Raw genomic sequence first — 23,796 nt, forward strand, 5'->3', positions numbered from 1 at the left:
ATGTAGGTGATTGGGTATTCCTACGGCTACAACCATATAAGCAAATGTCCCTCAAGAAAGCTAAGAAGGATAATAAATTATTACCAAAGTATTATGGTCCATACAAGGTGTTGCAAAAGATTGGTACTATGGCATACAAATTGGAGCTTCCTGCAGATTCTCGATTGCACCCAATTTTCCATGTTTCATGTTTAAAGAAGGTTATAGACGACAAGCTCCCAGTTCAAACAATATTTCCAAAACTTGACGAGGAAGGAAAAATTATATTGGAACCGGAAGCAGTCATAGAAACAAGAACTCGACAGCTACAAAATCGATCAATTTCAGAGTATCTTATCAAGTGGAATAACTTATCCGCTGAAGATTCCACATGGGAGGATGAAAATTTTATGCAGAAGTATCCAGAACTACTCAAGCGTTGAGGACAACACTTTTTTGAAGGAGAGGGGCTTGTTGGGTGCCTATAATACTAGTGATTACCCCATTACTATTGTAGTTATACCCCTTATTAATATTGTTGTGCCCCTATTGCCCCCCATATTGTTATTATTGTGCCCCATAGAATCCCTCTATTGTTATTTTTGTGGCTTTATATTATTATTGCTAGGTCAGCTGGATTCTATTGTGACTCCATAAACTCCTATATATAGAAAGGAGGTTTTGTCATTTGAATCATCAAAGAATTGTTCATTTATGTAATGTAAAGGAGGTTGCCCCCTCGAAGAGGCTGAATTCTAAGGCATTGATCTACCTTTTCTATCTTTTCTTGAGTTGGTTTCATAACATCCTAAGAGTTTTGGATGTTCCCGCTATTTTTATTTGGTAGGCCAACTCTCGGGCTAATAGCTTATCAGGTATATACAAAGGAAGGACATGGGGTCTTGCAAGGCTACCAAAAACTCTTATATATGTGAACTTGTCCTCCCCGAACCAATTTCCTATAACAGCCAAGTCAATCTCTGCCTCCTCGGAAATCTTTGATGTGGGCTTATCAAAAGTGGCATAATAGATAGGCAACATGAAACTATTACAGATTTGATACAAGTGGTCTTTATAGTGCGCCTTCCATAACATTTGATGATAAATGTGGATTCGCTTAGGGTCTTGTGGCGTCCATCTCCATCCAAGTACTGGGTATTCAGAATTAAAGCAAAGCATATCCATAACATAAGCACTGTAATAGAAAGGGGAATGGTCCTGGTGGTTTTACGTGAATTTGATCTAAAATCAAGAATTGCAGGGGCTAATTTATCGGACAGTATGTTAGTCCAATCCATCACATAACTGTCAACAACCGCTTCCATTAAAGGAACCATTTCAATAGTAAACTTTGCTGAATCATGCATTCCCCATATCCTACACATCATTGCCCCAGCATAATGGTAAGGAGATGATAATGAATCCACGGAGTACTTACCTGATGATTCATGTTTATGCTTTGCGGGATTTTGTCTCCATTACTTAATCGGGGCTGATTCCATTTCGTTCTCTACTGCGAATTTCTCCACAAAGGATTTGTTGTATTTCTTTTTAGGTTCAGGAAAATGATACATCTTCCTTAAGTCATCAGGCTGAAATGAACCAAAAATTCTTCCATCAACTGTGCAAAACGTTCTGTTTGAAACTGGAATTTCTTCAACCACCCATCTGACTACATCAGTGTATGGAAGAATTTTCTCCCGAGCTGCTATCCTGTGAAAATATGAGTCGGCTAAATCTTTCAGGGAGGCTTCTGATTTATTAGTCGAGTCTACAGTAGCTTCTTCCGACACTTCCTCAGGCTCCTCTGCTTCAATTAAATTATAGATGCTTTGCTAGCTTGTATTTCCAAGGCCGAGACATGTAGTATCTGAGATTAGGCCTTTTTTACTTGGTCCTAGATCACTGTTTGGCTGCACTGTTACTGTAGGGGTCGCTGCTGCCGCGGATCTCTTGGATTTCTTTCCCATTTGCTTAAAACTTGTTATTTCGGCGGAATACTGCACAAGGAATGAAACCAGCGTGATACAGGGAAATAGGTAGCATGAGCCAATATGAAAGAGTTATATCTATTAGCGAATAATCAAAGATTATAGTGAAACTACCGCAGATAGAATCTAAGTGGAAAATCTCGGCATAACTGCTTCATTAGTTGGTTGCTTCACCTGTCAATCATGATAAGGGAGCTTTTAAATACCCATCATAACGTTTATATGGTGAATGATTGATTCAAGCGTGGCTTAGAGTTTTGGCGGATAATCGCATTTGATGATTGGTGACATGAATGGGAAGGTTTTAATAATAGTCCAAAATATCCCTTGATCACCAAAAGGTGATACAATGCATGCAAGCCTTTCAAATATGTTTCGAAATACATGCCTTGATTTAATGTATCACAATCGGAAATGGGCTCAGGTCATATTACTTATGCCATTGCGAAATCACAGATCGCCAATGGCGATACGCCTTATCACATCGGAGGATTTGAAGGTGTAACAATTCATATGCAGGGTTATTGAGGCCGATTTCCAATGGCGATGCCCTTTATCGCATCGGAGGAATGGGAGAGGTGTTTTATATATACGATGTGTTTTTCCTTTCCCCGATATCCGATAGCGATCTCGTTTTTCGGATCGGAGTAGTTAATGGGTCTTTTATATATGTTTCTCTTATTATTATGATATGCAATCTTGCGATCACTTTATCATAATAATAAAGAGCTTTGCAATTATTTAAAAGACCTATTGTATTATTCTTCAAAAGGTTTATAATATATCATTTCCATTGGACCTTTTGATGAGGATTTTTGAAAAGATGGGTTAATACCAATTTATTCACACATCTAAGTTTTTTAAAAGGGTCCCATTTCATATTATGATTTTTCAAGAAAATTTTATGAAATGGTAGTTGTTGTACAGCACAACAATTGGCGATTGACTGGGAGAAACAGTTACCTCTGAGAAATGTTAAAATATTTAGCTTTCTTAATCTAGAAACTTTAACTAGGAAAAATTCTAATATAACTAGGCAATCATAAATTCTAAATATAATGATAACTCTTTCTGCTATTTTCTTCTCGTGTTAAAATTAAATACATTCTATGTTTTAAATTAGCCTTAATTGGTTGATAATAGTAAAACAAAAACTTTTCCAACTTAGCTTTATAATGATTCCTCTGTCATAGGTAGAGCCTCTGCTGCCAGCAAACGTCTATATTCTCGACAGGGATACCTTTTAACCATTTGATCATTCATTATCCCATCCATTTCAAAGTATAATTAAAAAGAATGAATCCATAAATATGTCTCCATATTTTGTATTACTTTTTATTTTTTCCTTGTTTTGTAAGATAAAAAGCCATTGTCCTGGTTTGGTGGCCAGTTGTTTGACATTGCCATTCACTGGTTGTAATTTAACTGAACAAGCTGGCTCGTGATGATACCCCTTGTCTTATAATTATAAGCCATTACCCTGTTTTGATATGCAGTATTGGTAATGTCAGTTAAACTATTCCCCTAATGATCATGGTAAGCAGGCTTGTAATAAGACCTCTTATCTTTTATATCACACATATTTTAGAATTACACTCTGAGTAATTATAAACTTTGATGAATGGGATGAACAGTTTTCTCCTTAAGAGAAAATGGATGACGGGATAAGAGTTGAAGATGCTAAGATTGAATCAGTTTCTATTTTGTATTGATAACCGTTTTTAGGCTGCTTAAAAACAATAAAATGATTTACAGTAGTTCTAAATCTTGAGAAGATTTCACAAAAATAAAATGGGGTTTCAGAATATAAATCTACCTAATTTCCTAGAAAGTTTTCTTTCGTTTAAGGCTTCCAATTTTAAAAGAAAATATCAGAACTATTTCTTTTGAGAAACTTTTTCAATATAGCAAAGACCAATGGAAAGCTTCTTACAACTTTATTTTCTTAAATCCTAAAAAGTATAAGTTATATACAGAAATTTTGCTGAAAATTGAATATTTACAAAGGGAGAAGGGGTTACCTTCTCAATTGAAGAATTTTTTCAAGATAAGGCCATTAACAAGAATAGAATCTCTCTTCCCTGATAGATCTTGCAATATGAAAGTAGATCTTGCAATACTAGTTGAAGTTGTATCAAAAGATTATTTGATAATTTTTTGATGTTTTGCATGTATAATCCTGGCTTTTTCCCTTTCTTCTTCTAGTTTTAAAATTTGATCATGTCTTAGTTGAATAGAAGATGAGGGACTTTCTTCAATAAACTGCACTAAAGCTAGAGATGGAAGTACTAAATTTGTTGGTATGACAGCTTCCTTTCCATACACTAGATTAAATGGAGAAGTGTCTATGGAGGCCTTTTGTGTTATCCTGTCAGCCCATAGCGCAAATATCAAAGATTTATGCCAGTTTTTATGATTCTGCTCAATAGTTCTCTTAATAATTCTAATAAGGTTTTTATTGGTGGATTCTGCCAAACCATTAGCCTGGGGATAGTAATTTGCAGAATACTTCAATTTAAATCCCCTTTTGATTGCAAACTAAAATATAGAATTTCCAGAGAGATAAGATGCATTATCAAAAACAAGAGCGTTTGGGACACCAAACCTGGTAATGATGAATTGATCTATGAATTCCATGATTACCTCAGTGTTCGTTATCTTCAAAGGAATTGCTTAAACCCACTTAGTAAAGTAATCAGTGGCAGTAAGCATATACTTATGCTGTTTGGATGAATGTGGAGTGATTTCCCCAATGATGTCCAATCCCCATTGCTTAAAAGGTTGTTCAATGTTGACTGGTTGCAAAGGGAAAGTTGGCTTTCTTTGTCTTCCACTAGATGTTTGACAACTTTTGCATTTCCTTAAATATTGATGAGCATCTCTGAATAGGGTGGGCCAATAATATCCAGCGTGAATGATTTTGTGAGCTGTTGTATCAGCTCCAAAATGTCCTCCTGTTGGTCCATCACGTAGCTCCTGCAAAACCTTTTGCGCTTCAGGTTTTTCTAAGCATCTTAATAAAATTGAATCATAATTTCGCCTAAATAATACATCATCAATAATTATGAAGTTTTTTTCTTTTAATCTAATGGCACGTTTGTTTTTATAGGAAAGATTAAAGGAGTGTATCCATTTTTTAAATAAAAAATCAGATCTGCATATTGTGATTTAGGATCCGTGATACTTATCTGATTGATTTCTTCAATATCTTCTATACCTTCAGGTTCTTGAATGTTGGATGCTCCTGCTAACAACCTGCAAAAACCTTGGCCTTTTACAATCTTTGCTGGTTTTATTTCTAAGTCATATTCTTGTAATGCTGTGACCCAATTTGCTCTCTTTTCTCCTAATTCCCTTTGAACTAGTAATTGTCTTACTGCTGAAAAAGGAACTATAACTTTTGTATGAGCTTTCAAGAGGAAGGGCCTGTACTTTTTAATAGCTTTGTACACAGCAAGGGCTTGTTTTTCAACTTCCGAATAATTTAGTTCAGCACCTTGAAGATTTGAACTGTAAAATGAGATTGGTGCTTCCAAGTTTTGATCATTAATTTGAGTCAATACTGCCGCATAAGACGAAGCAGATACGAGGGTATATAATATGAAATGATTTGAAAAATTGGGAGTGCTTAAAGCAAGGGCATTTATGATTGATTGTTTGATAGAATCAAATGCCTCTTTTTCTGCAGGTCCCCATTTAAACACCAAATTTTTCCTAATCATCATTTGCAATGGTAAAATAATCTGGGAATAATCTGGAACAAATCTTTTGACAAAGTTAATTTGACCCAAAAATGACTGCATGAATTTTTTATTATGAGGGAATGGAATTTCAGAAATCTCTTTAATTCTGTCTGGATCAATATAGATACCATCCTTTGAAACAATGAAGCCTAAAAGCTTTCCTTGATTAAGAGCAAAAAATGACTTCTTGGGTTTAAGAGAGATACCATACCTTCTGCAGCGTTCAAAGATTTGCTTTAAATCATGTAAATGATTAGACCTTTTCTTGGAAAATACAGTAATATCATCTAAATAGACAACTACTAATTTATTGAGCAATCCTTTGAACGTTGTGTCCATTTCTCTCTGGAATGTAGCTCCTGCATTGATAAGTACAAAAGGCATTTTTTGGTAATCATAAGTTCCCCACTTAGTTCTGAAGGTAGTTTTAAGCCTGTCATCAGGATGGACCAAAATTTGGTTATATCCTGAAAAACAGTCTAAAAAAGACATTAACTCAGAACTAGCTACTGAATGGAGTGTCTGCTCCATGGTAGGTAAAGGGAAGTTACCTTTTTGGCTTGCCTTATTAAGATTTCTGAAATCGATGCAAATTCTGATATCACCATTCTTCTTTCCAACAAGCACCATATTGGACACCTAGTTTGAATGTCTGACAGGAAAAATTATCTTAGCCTTCAAGAGTTTATTTAGCTCACCCTTTATTTGACTCTCTAGGTTAGGATGAATTTTCCTTAACTTCTGTTGCATTGGTTTTTGTTCGGAAAGCATTGGAATAGTATGTTGAATGATTGATGCATCGTATGTTTCCAAATCATCATATTTCCAAGCGAAGATATATTTTTTTTTCGCAACAATCTAATGAATGTTGATCTTTCTTCTAAAGAAAGTCCTAATCCCAAATTGATTTTTTGAGGTTTTTCCTCAGTACCTAGGTTTATCAATTCAAATCTTAAAGTAGAACTCTGGAGTTTTGAATTGGTCACCTGTTTAAACCTATCTTTAATATCATAAAGATCTTCAAGCTTAACCACTAGTTTTGGTATTGAGTTTTCTTCTTGCTTTTCTTTCATTTGAAGGCCATGATCACTTTCATCAATGATTTGATCATCATAAGACTTATCTGAAGTCAAGAAATTTAAAATGTCTTCATCGTGATTGAACACTCGCCAATTGGTGACATTATCAGGAATTGATGGTCTAAAAATTAATTCTACTGAAAATCTGTCTGGGCTATAATCTTCAGATGGTAGGAGTTTGGAGGCCACGTTAGCTAGCAAGTCAGCTGCTGCGTTTTGGGACCTAGGATGGAGGAAATGTTGAATGCTAAAAATTGAGATATGAGTTCCTGTACCAAAGACTGATAGTGTTAGAGATGACCAGAAAGGCAATGAATTGTATTTCTAACTTGTTTGATAACAATTTATGAGTCACCAAACACCTTCAGATATTGAACTTTGAGACCAATTGCTTTGTAGAGTCCTTGAACTAAGGCCTCATATTCAGCTATATTGTTTGTGCATTCAAATTCCAATCTGCATGATAACATAATTTTTTCTCCCTCAGAACTAACTAAAATACATCCTGCTCCTGCACCTTCACTAGATTTAGACCCATCAAAGTATAATGACCAAAATAAAGAATTATCAACAATTTTATTTACAGTTTCCTCAGCAATATTAACACATCTTGACCTATCTATTTGTGAGAAGTTTTCGATTTGAGATGTGAAATTATTAACTGGGAAAGGAGATGGTTGGGCAGTGAAATTGCCAAAGAATGATTCAGATGAATAATTCCCCAAAATATTGTTATTGAATGCTATTGGTTGATTTTCCTGTTCGAATTCGGTAATAATATGGGTCATGTGTTTCTCCCGATCGATTTTGATCTGATTTGGTTTTCCTTTATAAGGTAACCACATATGGGGCCAATCGGTGGAAATATAACCATGGATTTTTTTAGACCAATCTCTACTTAAAATCAACCCATAGAATTTAGGTATATCAGCGATTAAAATATCAATTCTTTGAACCACTCTTGGATCAGCTGATAACGTGATAGTTACTGAGTTGATTTCCCCTAAAAACTGGACCTTAGTTCTATCTAACTGTATAATATCAATTGCAGAATTTTGGGGTTCAATGTTCAGTTTGGAACAAACTGAAGCTGGCATTATATTAGAGGATGCCCCTGAGTCAATCAAACAGTTGTGTAGATTTTTATTATAGATCTCATAGGTCAAGAGGAAATGAGGACTATGAGAATTTGATCTATCCCCAATTAAACTGCATCAGTAGCTTCTACCCTACCAGGGGGTGGTTTACTTGAATTATTAGCAGCTTTGGACAATACAGCATTAGGAAGAGGTGAAGAAGGTACGCCATTTAGCTCCTTAAGAAGTAATTTATGTTGAGCTTGAGTTTGCTAAGTTCAAACATAGTAATATTTGCCTTAGTCTTCTTCATTTCTTCGATAATATTGTAGTCCATAGAATCTATAACTACTAACGTCTTAGATGTTGAAGGTGAATTTGAAGATGATGGCTGATTTTGGGATGCTATTGGTGCGGCTTTCTTTGTGGGAACCTTTTCTTTAGTAGTAGTGGTACCTGAATTCCTTTTCTTCGAAGTTTCCTGAACAGGTTCAGGAGTACCTTTACTTCTGGTAGTCACAGGAAAAGCTTCTTGTTCATTTTCTGTATCGGAGTTGGGTAAAATAAATTCCCACATCCCATGGCATTCAACAGTCTCTTCTTCTTCTGGTTCCTCGGATGGCAAGACTGCTTCATCTTCTTCTTCCTCTTTGGGATGTGAGTCTGTGTTAGAGATGGCATTTGGTGGTTTTGATTCAAGTTTCTTAAAATTTCTAAATGGCCTTTTTGTTGAAGTTTCAGCTACTTGTTTTTTGATTTCAACCATTTCATTTGACATAGTCTTGAGGAATTTTGTAAACCTTCTATATCATATGGATCTTTAGGGGTTTTCTTCTTTGAATCATCTTTAAAAGAAACTTTTTTGGATTTCCTATGTTCAAGAGCAGCTTTATTTTCTAAAGAAATAATGCATTTCTCTACCGCAAGCGCCTCTTTCATGTTCTCAGCTAAAGTTGGTTTAGCAGCTCTATCTACAAAAATAGCTATATTTGAAGGTAGGGATGTTATATACCATTCACTTCTGATTTGCTCACTTGGTTTAGAGGCAGTTGGAATCTTATTCAAGAGTTTATTGAATCGTGAGTTGAATTCCTTAATAGGTTCTTTAGATTCTATCCTAAGATTTGAGAGATCATTAATTAATGTTACTAAAGATCTATCATCGCCATACTTATTAAGAAACTGTTCTTGGAAAATGTTCCAACTAGTAATGGATCCAGAGGGCAGGGAAAAATACCAAGACCCAGCTGATCCTTGTAAGGTATAAGGGAAAAGCCTAATGACAACATCTTCCTCTGTCACTCCTTTCAAATTAATGGATAACATGAAATTGTTAATATGCTCCTCAGTTGGTGTCCCTGTATCTGGATTAAATTTCAGCAACCATTTTTCAGGAGAATATGGAAATTGGTATAGTGGTCCAAGCATATTGAATGCACCAGGACTACTCCATGGATTCTAAGCCATTGAAAAACTAATAGCAGAAGATATGGCCGATGAAGTTCCAGATATTTGGGAAGGAATTGATATTGAGGTTTGAGGTTGAGATGTTGAAGTTCCTTATCCCTATTGAACAACAATATGTAATGGTGGGGTGGATGGCTGACTTCACACTGGAGAAGATGAGATGGAGGATGATTATGAGAAAGTTTCACTGTCAGATCCTTCAATATTCTTTTTTGCCCTTTTCCTTTTAGGTAAAGGCAACTCAGTAGGTTCAATACCGAGCTTTCCACTTTGATGTCTGGTGAGAGGGTGAGGTAGATTAAATTGTGAAGTCTCACTGCCTTGAGATACCTCAGATTTCTATGGTGATATCAAACAGCCTTGAAGTTTATGGATCAGAGACTGAACTTCAGGGGACTCAGGAATTAATCATTCTGAAGTATGATGGGTATGAGCAGTTATGGTTGACTCCTCTTCTTCTCGTTTGAATACTGGTGTTCCAGTATGCAAATGGGAGGTTTGAGGTGAGGTGGAGGGAGATTTACTCTCATAATGGGTTATAGGTTTGGGTTTGCTTGCCATTCACAGTTCGTTCCCTCCTTCTAGCGCCAAAAATGTTGATGCCTCGAAAATTGCTGCAACAACATCGGGGAAAACCACCCGGTCCGGACCTTAAAGGCAGCTCCTTTTCCATTTGGTTTGGTGGCTGCGACTGGAAATAATGGGACTAGTTTCCCAATGATTGGTAAATAGGATGGATAAATGGTTGATTCTCTGATATCTAATGATAATGGATGAATGATTTAATCTAAAAGTAAAATTATAAACAACTATCCTATCCCGGGAAATTCTACTTTAGTGTAACTTTTGATGATCTTTATACACAAACAGGCATATAGATGACTCTATTGGTAAATAAAGACATTTATTCATATGATAATTACTTTGTTCAAGTAGTTGAACAAAGTAATCAAGAAAACATTATTACACTATTCTTCATATATATCACAAACATAAGTATGATTGAAATAATAACACCCCTTAGACATTCAATAGTGAAAAGTATAGGGATTGTTGTTAAAACACATACATATATCCAATGATAGCAAGATTAAATAAATGCCAATTCACAAGCAAGAATGAGGCAAGAGCATAGATAATAGTACCATATGTTATTTCAATCACTCTCGATATCAATCGCATTCAAATTCCTTCTTCTAACTTATAAACACTTCCACAATAAAGAAATAGTGCACATGTCATCGAAGCTTTCTTCGTTAAAATTCAGAATACTGGCCCAGTCTTCATAAAAAAATAGATCAGAAGCACAATACTATGATTTACTGATTTGAGTTCATACAAAAACTGAGGACCCTTTCTAAATGCATGAAAGGGCCTATAAATACTAATTAGGCTAACTAATTACAAAATAGAAATGTTATTAATTGGTACAACTACATTATGAGTATCTCCTCAAAATCAGCTTGTTTGCAATCGACAGCATGATTCATTGTTTCGGATGATCTCCCTTTGGCTTGAGCTGGCAGATATCAAGCATCGGTTGCAATTTCGGAGGACGACTTAGATGAGAATGCAGTTGGGCTGAGTATGTGGCATCATGGATTTCTGGAATCATACAAACGATCGCATTGGTTAAACATTTGAGTGCGGCCCTTTGACTATATGGTTTAATTAAGAAAACCCAAAAGGTATCCCAAGTTAAACTCTGGATGCCGGCGATTAATTTTCCATTCTTCTCCAATTCCTGATTGCATTTTTGTTCCAATGCTTTGGCTGGTAGCAATTTACCTAGGGTGCACTGTGAAATCATGTTAGACAGATAAAGAGTGTCATCGATTAACTCAATTAAGTTACTGGTAGATAATCTGCATCTTGATGTTTCTCTCTCTGCTTTCATCAGTTGTGACTACCATTCTAGAAAAAGGACTTCTTTGTGTGACTCTAGAATTTTAGGTAGATTTTCCGCTTGCCCTTCACTGGTATCTTGCTAAGCCAAAAAATTGGTCAAAGTCTCATCAGCCTGTTCTAAATCCTGCCTGGCACTGACTGATTTGTCAACTATCGATGCAGTAATCTCACAAAGGGGCTCTACCAAAGAAATGTTATGACATAGAAGTTTTAGCTGTGTAATCAATGCTTTGTTTATTTGGAGACCTTCGGACCTGAAATCTGTTGGTTGCGGAAGACTCTTGTACTTTTCTACTTCTTGTGACAGTTGCGCAGTCTACTCATCTTTCGTCTTATTCATTTTTTCATTCATCATCTTCAATCTGGCCAATGCTTCAGACAATTCCTTTTGTTTCTGTACGACGCTTAAGTCTATCCTCTGCTTCTCCTTGAGCAATTGCTCATTTAATTGATTGTTTATCTGCTGCTATGTTGATAGTTGATGTCCTAACTATTCTATTTTCCGTTGTGCTTCAGACACCTGTGACTGCAATGAAATAATTGTTTGGTCTCTTTCCTTATGTAGATTGATTACTTCTGAGGCTTTATCCATGGTGGCTGCTGAATAGGCTCCTGCATACTGAGAAAGTTTTGTAAGGTCATCAGAAGGGTTAAATTCCTCCTTCCACACCACATTAGCCATCTCTGTTTGTTTTGGTAAAAGGGAAGATTGATCAAGTCTCCTCCTTTTCCTCTCTCTTTTCACTACAGCCCTGTGTTTGGGACTATAAAAGACATCTAATGGTGGTATGTCTTCTATCTGCAAAACAATCTAATCGGATGGATCTTTAGGAATTATTTCTGCATCTTTACTGATGGATAGGCCACTGGTCCCTTCAATTGGAACCGTAGTTGTTGTTGTCTCTTGACTGACTGTTACTTGAGGTGTGCCGAATCCTTGTGAAGTCTCGGGATTGCTTATAATAGAGTCAAATTGTTGCCACTCTTTGAGGAGTTTGGGATCAATTTGAGTCTCTAGATCAATATATTCACTGTCCTACTTCTTCTCTTTCTCTTGCTCTATTTCTTGTTCTGGCTCTTTTCCCTTTTCGGGAATTTTCTCTGTAGCAGGAGATTTGTCAATAATTTTCGGTTCAGGCTCGCTTGACTTAGTTGTTGGTGTAGTAGCTAATAAGTCCAGAGGTAGAGTTTGCAACCTCTATTCTCTGAGTCTATTGAATTCTATAGTACTTCATATTTATATTTCATTTTGGCCAATGTTTTCACTTGAAATAATGATTCTGCTGAAGAAAATAGGCCGTAAAATTCATCTTTTTCATGGTCAAACTTTGTAAGTTTGTCTTATTCAAGCACATTATAGGCAACTTTCCTTGGATTGAATTGCCTGTTAGGAATGGTTGGAAGATTGAGCATATTTTTTTTTCCTGCCTCCTTTTCCACATGCTTATAATCATGTAGAGTATAAACACCCCATCTCCAAGGAAATATAGGCCATGACTGCTTTTTAGAAGTCCTAAGAGTTTTGGATGTTCCCGCTGTTGTTATTTGGTAGGCCAACTCTCGGGTTAATAGCTTATCAGGTATATACAAAGGAAGGACATGGGGTCTTGCAAGGCTACCAAAAACTCTTATATATGTGAACTTGTCCTCCCCGAACCAATTTCCTACAGCAGTCAAGTCAATCTCTGCCTCAGAAATCTTTGGGGAAGGCTTATCAAAAATGGCATAATAGATAGGCAACATGAAACCATTACAGATTTGATACAAGTGGTCTCTATAGTGCACCTTCCATAACATTTGATGATAAATTTGGATTTGTTTAGGGTCTTGTGGCGTCCATCTCCATCCATGTACCGGGTATTCGCAATTAAAGCAAAGCATATCCATAACATAAGCACTGTAATAGAAAGGGGGAATGGTCCTGGTGGTTTTATGTGAATTTGATCTAAAATCAAGAATTGCAAAGGCTAATTTATTGGACAGTATGTTAGCCCAATCCATCACATAACTGTTAACAGCCGCTTCCATTAAAGGAACCATTTCAATAGTAAACTTTGCTGAATCATGCATTCCCCATATCCTACACATCATTACCCCAGCGTAACAGTAAGGAGATGATAATGAATCCACGGAGTACTTACCCGATGATTCATGTTTGTGCTTTGTGAGATTCTATCTCCATTGCTTAATCGGGGCCGATTCCATTTCGTTCTCCACTGCGAATTTCTCCAGAAAGGCTTTGTTGTATTTCTTTTCAGGTTCGGGAAAATGATACATCTTCCTTAAGTCATCAGGGTGAAATGAACCAAAAATTCTTCCGTCAACTGTGCAAAACGTTCTGTTTGAAACTGGAATTTCTTCAACCACCCATCTGACTACATCAGTGTATGGAAGAATTTTTTCCCGAGCTGCTATGCTGTGCAAATATGAGTCGGCTAAATCTTTCAAGGAGGCTTCTGATTTATTAGTTGAGTCTGCAGTAGCTTCTTCTGACACTTCCTCAGGCTCCTCTGCTTCAATTAAATTATAGATTCTTTGCCAGCTTGTATTTCCAAGGCCGAGACATGTAGTATCTGAGATTAGGCCTTTTTCACTTGGTCCTAGATCACTGGTCGGCTACACTGTTACTGTAGGGGTCACTACTGTCGCGGATCTCTTGGATTTCTTTCCCATTTGCTTAAAATTTGTTATTTCGGCGGAATACTGCACAAGGAATGAAACCAATGTGATACAAGGAAATAAGTAGCATGAGCCAATATTAAAGAGTTATATCTATTAGTGAATAATCAAAGATTATAGTGAAACTGCCGCAGATAGAATCTAAGTGGAAAATCTCTGCATAACTGCTTCATTAATTGGCTGCTTCACCTATTAATAATGATAAGGGAGCTTTTGAATACCCATCATAATGTTTATATGGTGAATGATCGATTCAAGCGTGGCTTAGAGTTTTGGCGGATAATCGCATTTGATGATTGGTGACGTGAATGGGAAGGTTTTAATAATAGTCCAAAATATCCCTTGATCACCAAAAGGTGATACAATGCTTGCAAGCCTTTCAAATATGTTTCGAAATACGCACCTTGATTTAATGTATCGCAATCGGGAATGGGCTCGGGTCATATTACTTATGCCATTGTGAAATCGCCGATCGCCGATGGCGATACGCCTTATCGCATCAGAGGATTTGAAGGTGTAACAATTCATATGCAGGGTTGTTGAGGTCGATTACCAATGGCGATGCCCTTTATCACATCAGAGGAATGAGAGAGGTGTTTTATATATACGATGTGTTTTGCCTTTCCCCGATATCCGATAGCGATCTCCTTTTTTGGATCGGAGTAGTTAATGGGTCTTTTATATATGTTTTTCTTATTATTACGATATGCGATCTTGTGATCGCTTTATCGTAATAATAAAGAGCTTTGCAATTATTTAAAAGACCTATTGTATTATTCTTCAAAAGGTTTATAATATATCATTTCCATTGGACCTTTTGATGAGGATTTTTCAAAAGATGGGTTAATACCAATTTATTCACACATCTAAGTTTTTTAAAAGGGTCCCATTTCATATTATGATTTTTCAAGAAAATTTTATGAAATGGGGGGTTGTTGTACAACACAACAGGACCACATATATCAGTATGGACAAGTTCAAGTGGCCTGCTAACCGATCCTTCCTTCTCAGGGAAATTAGTTCTGGTTTGCTTACCAAATTGACATGATTTGCATATTGTATTGTCTGGAATTCTGATGTCAGGAAGATCACGAACCGCCTGATATTTGCATGCTTTCCTTATGTGAGAGAAGCTAAGATGCCCCAATCTTCTGTGCCATAGCCAGTGTTCATCATTCTTGCTTAGATAGCATTGATGTTGTCCTTCTTTGAATATGTATAAATTATTTGGAGTTCTTATGCCTTTGATCACTGTTTTTCCTGTATCAAGATCACGAATAGTACATCCATTTGATCGAAATATTACCTCAGCTCCTTGATCACACATTTGACTGACACTCAATAGATTATGCTTTAAGCCATCAACATACATAACATTTCCAGCCTTGACCTTTTCTTTCAACTGAACAGAACCTTTACCTTTTATGAACACAGGGGTGTCATTTCCAAATGAGATCTTCTTTTCCTTTTCTAAGGCACTATATGATTAAAGTTTTTCTTTATCACCTGTCATATGTTTCAAACATCCACTGTCGATGTACCATTGATTTTCTTGTCCTTCTGCATATAAGGCTATCCCATGACTTTCTGGTTGTGGTTCTTTCTTTCTCCATGTTCTGGGGTTCAATGAAGCTTGCTCGTTCTGAGTTGTTTGCCGGAACCTGCTCCTGCATTCAGACTCCACATGACCAAAGTTGTTGAAAATAGAACATCCTATTTCATTTTCAAGAGCAGTAAAGTTGTTGTAGGTCCTTTTCATGTTCCCAGTCATACTCCCTTGTTTTTGAGCTTCCCTAGTCATGATGGTCTTGTAGGCAACACATTGAGCGGCTTTATGACCAAAGTAATGACAAGAAAAACATTGGCCATTGAAGAAATTCCTTCGATTATCAAACCTACCAACCAATTGATTGTAGTTTCTATTGACATCCATTCTTGAGCCAAATTGTGAATGATTTACCTGTGGTTGATTGAAGCTTCTGTTCATCCTTGAAGTAGATTGCCCCCGCCTTACTTGGTAATATTTGTTCATTCGTGAAGCCAATGGTCCCTAATTTACCTGGTAGTCTGCATTATGCTTTTGCTGTCGATTGTCAACCTATTCACTTCTCCTTGCTGCATCAAGATAACTTTTGGAGGTGGATGGCTTCTATGCTTGCTTCTGTGCATGAGTCGTTTCTTCAGAATATCCGAGACCTATCTTGATTAGAGGAGAGCGATGTACTTTGATAATCTCATCTAGAGTTTCAGATCCTTTAGCAAATATGCGATTAAGGGCTTTTGTTTTCTCAATTTCTTTTCTAAGTCCCACAATTTCACATTCTAACTCTTCATTGTGTTTATCCTTTTCAGCAAGTTAGAATGTTAGAGGATCTATAATCATATTCTTTTCCTCCAAACAAACTTTAAGTTTAGAAATTTCTTCATAAAGACCTTCTTCATTTATAGCATCCAAGAAATCATCATCTTCAAAAGCCATCAAAATTCTATCATCATTACCTTGTTCATCTTCATCACTATTTGACAATCCATCACTGTCTTCATGCATGTAATAGCTCTTCTTATTTACATTCGGTTTTCTATTCCGTCTAACAGGTTCCTTACCTTTGTCTAGTTTATCTTTATGAGGACATTTTGCAGCATAATGACCAACTCTTCCACAAGAAAAGTATTTGAAAGGCAGCTTACCTCTGAATCTTTCAGTTCCCCGTTGAAGGTTCTTGAAAAAATTTGATTCTTGCTCTTCGTCTGACATATGTCCTGACTCATAGTAATCTCCTTTGCTTGAAGCCTTGAATGTAGCCCCTCTCCTATCTGATGGTCCTCCTTTCCTCATTTCGTAAGCAGATAGAATTCCGTGCAGCTGTGACATGGTAAGGCTCTGTAGATTCTACTTTTCTTCTATGGCAGAAACTTTTGAATCAAACTTAGGAGACAAAGATCTTAGAACCTTTTCAACCAAAACAACTTATTTTATTTCTTCACCCAAGTTCTTCATACAATTTACGATCTCATCTATACGTAGGAAATAGCTAGCCACACTTTCATCATTATGCATTCTGAGACTTTCATATTGAATTCTAAGAGTTTGTAATTTTTCTCGTTTTACCTGTTCATCTCCTTCATAGCTCAGAATGATCTTGTCCCATATTTCTTTTGCGCTTTTGAGCTGCATAACCTTGACGAATTTTGATTGAGATAGACTTCCTAATAGAGTATTGACAGCTTTTGCATTTGTTTCATACTGCTTTTTACCAGCTGCATCTGTAGGAGTTATTGATGGAAATGTGTATCCCATTTCCACAATATCCCAAACTTTTGTACCAAGATATTGAAGATAGGCAGTGATTCTTACCTTCCAATAGATGAAGTTGCTCCCATCAAAAATCGATGGCCTGATAGATGCTTCTTTTTCGTAGTTGCTCATGATGATAGATCTTCCTTCAAGCGATCAAGCTTCTTCTGAAGGACCTGCTCTGATACCAATTGTTGGAAATAATACTGAGAGGGGGGGTGAATCAGTATTATCAAGTCAATTATTTTTCAATTCAACCACAGATCTGTATACACTACTTTAGTTAGAGAAACCAGCGTATATACGCAACTTCAGATAAGGAAAATAGTGTATAACTCACAGACTTGTAATTTAGTTATTCTTTAGATGTTAATCTTAAATTTGTGTGTCAGAACCATATAGACATCAACTAGGAACAAAAAAATAGTGCGGGCAGGTACACACAAGAACACAAGATATAATGTGGAAACCCAATGTGGGTGAAAACCACCTGCTGCAATTCGTCTCTATCTTCTTTCAATTAGAAACTTCCTTTTACAATATTTCTGTACTGGTGCAGTCTTATACCAGCACACAGGCTGCTACCTACAGAAGGCTCCAACCTTCTCTCGTTCTCCAGCTTCACCTGGAAGGGAGCTACAACCCCCTTAACTCTTGTACTAGCTGAGGTACTAGTACACAGGCTACTACCTGCAGAAAGCTACAACCTTCTCTTTTCTTCTAGGGACCATGTTTCATAAATTTTTAGACTGGATCCATGAATAACATCAATCAAACATCAAGAATGTCTGCATCAAATAATCTCCTTTTCACCAATCAAAACTGAATCAAATAGATACTTCTCTAACAGTTGTACCCAAAACACAGTAACAGTAACCATATGCCAATTCTGAACCCAGATCACTACAGTAATCAATAGAAGCAACTAGAACATAATTTAAGAGACATACGCTACTTCAATATTCAGAAACCTGCATGCATAAACTTCTGTGTTAAGACCAACCTGTGTATACACACTTTTGACTTATAGAAACAACGTGTATATGTGCCTTCACTTCACTGAACCTGCGTATAGATCTATAAAGATAATTCACTCCTTCAAATATTCAGACATTAGTTAACCCAGATTATTAGATTTATAGATCAAGTGTGTGCCACATATAACAGATCAAAATCATACAAAGATACTATTATTCAAGCCTTAAGATTTTGACCCATCAATAGAACTTATCCTTTTCCTTGCGCTTAGGTTCCTCCTTCGTTTAGATCCAGCACTGCACCATAACCCAATCATCAATATTCCAGATCTAGCACTTTATCAGATCTTCAATAATTCAGATCATGACCTTGCCTAATGATCTTCTTCCTCTTTTATAGTCTAAGGCCTTTCACAATACAACGGTCCAAAACCATAACAAATCAATACCATGGACCCAATACTTGGGATCAACACTTCAGACGAGATACCATGGTCCATGTTACACAAAAATATCGTCACCATGATTATTTGCAGTCAGTATGGGTCTATCATCACTTGTACTGTCCTCCTAAGCAAGTCTCAGACCTCAGCTCTTCAAGTCAAGATTTGGAAATGAGAGAAAGACATTAAAAATCAATGAAACTCTGGTTCTGCACTTTCTCTCACTGTCACCTATGGTCCTGCATCTTCTGTTTACAAAAGCTGTGGACCTGCCCGCTCTGTCCCTAACGGTGTGGGTACAGACCCCTGTGAAAGTCAAAAGGCGCAAGTTTTATCTTTAAAAACTCACTTTGGGTTAATTCTAGAGGATTCTAGAAGGAATATTGACGTCGATTGTTCGCTCTGAGGTGGTTCATGTATCCCAAAAGAGAAGGAGCTAATCCCTTGATGAGAGGAGCTATCCCTTTGAAGGAGGGCTTTATCCATTTGAAGGAGGACCTAGTAACCTCCCTCCATTGCACTATAAATTCAGGCATTGGGCTAGTTGCTGGAGAGGTAAGAAGCTGAACATTTTTGAGGGTAAATGCTGGTGAAATCAAGACTTCCTAGTTGAGCTTAAGAGGAGAGATCACATACCTTTTTGGCTTCATTGGGGAGTGAGTGAAACTTGTCAAAGTATAGGAGACTTCTTGCTGGACCCTGGGAGGAGCTTGTACAGCATCAAGGCAAAGGTTGTAAAGTTCTTCTTCTTTTGAATTAATACAATCAAACTCATTTTTCTCAACAAGTATCTCATGTTACTTGTTTCAAGGACTCCTTGAATTTCATGTTAAATATGTTTTATGATATTGGTTTTTTAGGTGCTATTTAATTTGTTTTCCTTGTTTTTGTTTGCAGATTTGCGACAAAGGAGCTCATTTGGATCGAAGGAGCAAGGGCATCCACAAACTTGCGTTGGACCTAAGGTAGGCCCTAAAAACACTTGTTTGCCATTGTTTATAAAAGCATATTTAGAGAAAGATAGTGTTTGGTTGGTTTGCTTGTCATTAGGTCTTCTTTAGATTCTTGGAAGGTCTATCTTGTCCGCAAGATCGACTTATTCCGTGTGACAAAATGGCGACTACGCTGGGGACTTGATTGTTTTCCTTGTTTTTACTTTGACCTGAGAAACTGTGTTTTTGTTTCTGTTTTTGGCTTGTTGTGTGTAAAATTGGGTAGAGTTTGTAGATCCAGGGTTATTTTTCATTTTTCATAGCTTTGGGAGAGGACCGCACCCTAACCCTTTGACACAGTGCATACCTACCCACACCTTTGCTTTAAGCACAGAGCGGGACCGCACCTGTGTCCACTGTAGGCCTGCGGACCCTGTCAAAATTTTGAAAAACCTAAGATTTCCTCTGTTAGTCAACTTGGTGTTTGTTTAGAGATTGTTATCCACTGCCTAGACCTGCATATAACTTGTCAGAAGCTTTCCTTAGGTTGATTTTAGTGTTAGGGTTTTAGGTGAAATTCCGAGGAGTTTTGCTTGTTGGGTTTTTTTTTCATTTTGGTTGTGTAATGGCTCTAAGCTTAGAAGCTGTAGGGACTTCAGATCACCTTAGTGTCTACCAGCCTTCTTATGAGTCTGACCATTTATGAAATCTCCCCTTGTTGAGGAATCTGCTTTGAGTTTTCTCTTTACAAAACTTCGAAAAGCTTGTGTTTAAAAGTTTGGATTTTCATTTTCAAAAAGAAAACAAAATTGGTTTTTCTTGACTGATTTGTGATTCTGCATAAATTGGTTCTTAGCTTACATCTAGCTAAGTAAAACATCCCTAAAAAAGACATCTTGTAGGCTTTCACTTCAAATAGGTTTTTATAGTTTATAGATCTCAAAGTTAGTCATTTTCATAGTTTTGAGTGTTTTATAAAAAATATAAAAAATCTCTTTTGAAAAATGTTTGTTTTTTGTAGTGGTTGAGTGCTTTGAAACGAAAAGGGAAATTTTTGTGAAATAACTAGTTGTCTCGTTTTGAGTGCATTGGAAAGGACAAAAGCTCTTCTTTTAATTTGTTTCTTAAGAAGGATTTGTGTTTACAAAGTATTTGAATTCTCAAACTCTTTCTTAGTTAGAAGTTCATCGAAGAGAAAAAGATTGTTTAAATCATCTTAGGTGCATTTTCAGTGATTTTGAGTCGAGTCTTCATATCATGAGTTTCATCGCCGCACCTTTTGACTTAAACAAAAACCAATAAAAAATAACGCTTAAAGTAAAATTCATCTAGTAATATTTTTATTTCTAGGGCTCTGATACACCAACTTAGCTTAGGCTAGTGTCTTGGAGTAGGAGAGTAATTAGCTCTCCAAGATAGTAAAAACAAACAAGTAGCTGTATCTTGTGGTAGGGAAGAAATCCAATTGTTGCATTTATGCTCTGGGAAAGCTTCTCTTAAAGGAGAAGCAAGAGATCATGTCCGAACCAGTGTGGGAATCAATCCTTCCTCATCGGGAACGACGCCAGATATTCACGTATTAAAAACGGTAAACCTCGGATTAACCATTGTCGAGGAGCCTGGGGTCACTTGTTGGTAAACCTTGGATTATGTCAAGGAGCCTTCAAGGGGATTGATCTTGCTACTCTGCCCTTGTGTTCATATTGGATCGTAGACTGTTCCCCTAGGTATGTTTGTTTCAGTTGGTAACCTTAGTGGCCATATTCTTTAGGATTCTTCCTGAGGTGACAGTGGTGGGAAGATCCTACTGTACCTGGAGTAGACGTCGGCTAGACTCACTTGGATTTTCTGGGGGGTTCTCTTCACTCGAGACGGTTAAGTGGAGGAACTTGTGCCAGTCTATTCATTAAGCAGGTTGCCGGGGTAACTGTTCCAACCACCGTTTCTGTATTGAACTCTGCGACGTTGGATTTCATCACCAACTAGTGTTTTTAGTATGGAAAGTTACTATTTGTGTATGTTTGATCTCCTAGATTCTTTAGGCGTATGATTCAAATTTGTTTGGTTTTGTAGAGGCTTTAGGTGGTTTTCATTGAGATTTTACTTTGTTTGCATGTGAAGTAGTTAAAAGTTTTTAACCATGGCTGAATTACCAAGGCAGTCCCATAGACTTCGGGGCCAATCTCCTGAGTTTTTAAACGTGGCTGATTTACTGAGGAAGTCCCGTAGACTTCGGGGCCAACCTCCTGAAGAAGTCCTGAGCCAGCTTGAAGGCTTGAAAGTCCTCGTAACTCCTAAAGACAGTAGAGTTGGGTCACCTGAAGAAGGAGAATCTTCTTTGATAGTACATCCTGATTTTCAAACGTCAGTGGTAGATTATAATCCATAGTCAGTGTCTGTTTCTGAAGTTACTGGTAGATTTTCATCTACTAGTGATATAGGTGAGGAACCTGAAATATCTGAGCCTAAAAGTGAATTTGCTGCTACTCCAACATCGGGGTTTGTTTCTCCAACTTCTAGTGGTCCTGGTTCACCTAGGGTAGAAAGAGTAATCACTCAAGATCTTCCTTCTGGACTTATTGCTATTGAAGAACTTGCTACTCCAGAAGAAGAAGTAGGCATCCCTATCCCTGAAACTCAACCTGTTATTGAGCTAAGGGAGCGTGAATCAATTTTTTATAGTCCACCTAGGAGCAGTACTTGGCATCTTTCTTTGACTAATTTCTTAGAAAACCCAGGGTTAAGTTTTTCACCACCTCGTGCTCCTTATCACCCAACACCTAAAGGTTATTATCCTCCGTTAAATATGTCAGGTCAGTCGTCCATGTTTACTCAATCTCTTGAATCCTTTTTGTATGGCGGTCCTTCTATTCCCTCTGGGTATCAGTCACTTTCTGGTACTTTTTCGGGAGCATCTCCTCAACCCATTGAGCAAGGGTTATTAACTGGAAGCAATGGTACTAAGCCGTTGAGTGTAGAAGACATTCTCATGATGTCAGGTTCTATTCCCAATCCTCAACCTCAAGGTGGCCAGTTACCGCCTGGGGGGCAGCCTCAATTAACACCTGGGGGGCGACGTCAAGGTACCCAATTTGCATCTGGAGGGCAACCTCAAGGACAGTACATACCTGCGGGACAGTACGTTCCTCAAGGTCAACCCTAGACTCAATATGTACCTGAAGGTCAACCCCAGTATCAATTTATACCTCAAGGTCAACCCCAGTATCAGTACGTGCCTCAAGGGTAACAACCCCAAGGTCAGTACTCGAACCAAGGTTTCCAACCACCCTCCGGTCAAACGTATGTTCAAGGAACGAGAAATGTACCTTTCAATTATCAATCCTACCCTCAACCCGGTTATGGTCCTCAATATTCTCAACCTGTTATGGGTCAGTACCCCAGAATGAATATAGTGTGGGATCCATCGCAAACTCAACAGGTGTTGCAGCCAAATGTACAGTTGTCATCTCAATCTGGACAACCCTTAGTTTCTGGTACACCCCAGCAACCTGTCTAGTCTAACATTCAAACTTCTTTACCTTCGGTAGTTTCTCAGTCTGGGCCTAGTACGCCTCGTACTCCACCTCAAACGACTGCTACAACTTCCGCAACATCTGTTCAATCTACCCCACCTACTTCTAGAGTATCGACAGCTCCAGTTTCTACTGTTCCTGTATCTACTCCTCAGACATCTTTACCACCGTCTGGATCCACGATTCAAACTTCGGTTCAGATGCCTGTAGGACAACCTGGTTCAAGTACGGTTGTCACAAGTCAACCACAATTTACTTATCAACTGTACCAGGGACAGTACCAATTCGGTCCTGCTGTACAACAGCCAGTCTATCAGTATCAACCGTACCCTGGGTACACTTATCAACAACCTCAACAACCCCAGTATGGTCCAGTTAATCCTAGTTTCTCAGGAGGATACAATATCCCAAACGCAATTCCTATTCCTAGTTAGCCTAGATATCCTCCTCCTGGGGCTAGTCTCATGACCCAGAGTTTTAGGGATCCTAATCGGCAGTTACAGTTTATCGCAACTTTGGACTTGCCTGACTTGTCACGCCTAACGAACGATCCCATTAATTATAATCCGTTTTGGCCGCCAATGCCGAATAAGTTGCCCAGTGACATTCCTAAGTTCGAAGGTAAATCAGGAGAGGACCTGTCGAACCATGTGATGACTTACCACCTTTGGTGTGCGTCTGACTCCATTTCAGA

This window comes from Pinus tabuliformis, chromosome 8, assembly GCF_031772625.1.
Source record: "Pinus tabuliformis cultivar Carrire ecotype Pingquan chromosome 8, CPIR1, whole genome shotgun sequence".
NCBI classification, from domain to species: domain Eukaryota; kingdom Viridiplantae; phylum Streptophyta; class Pinopsida; order Pinales; family Pinaceae; genus Pinus; species Pinus tabuliformis.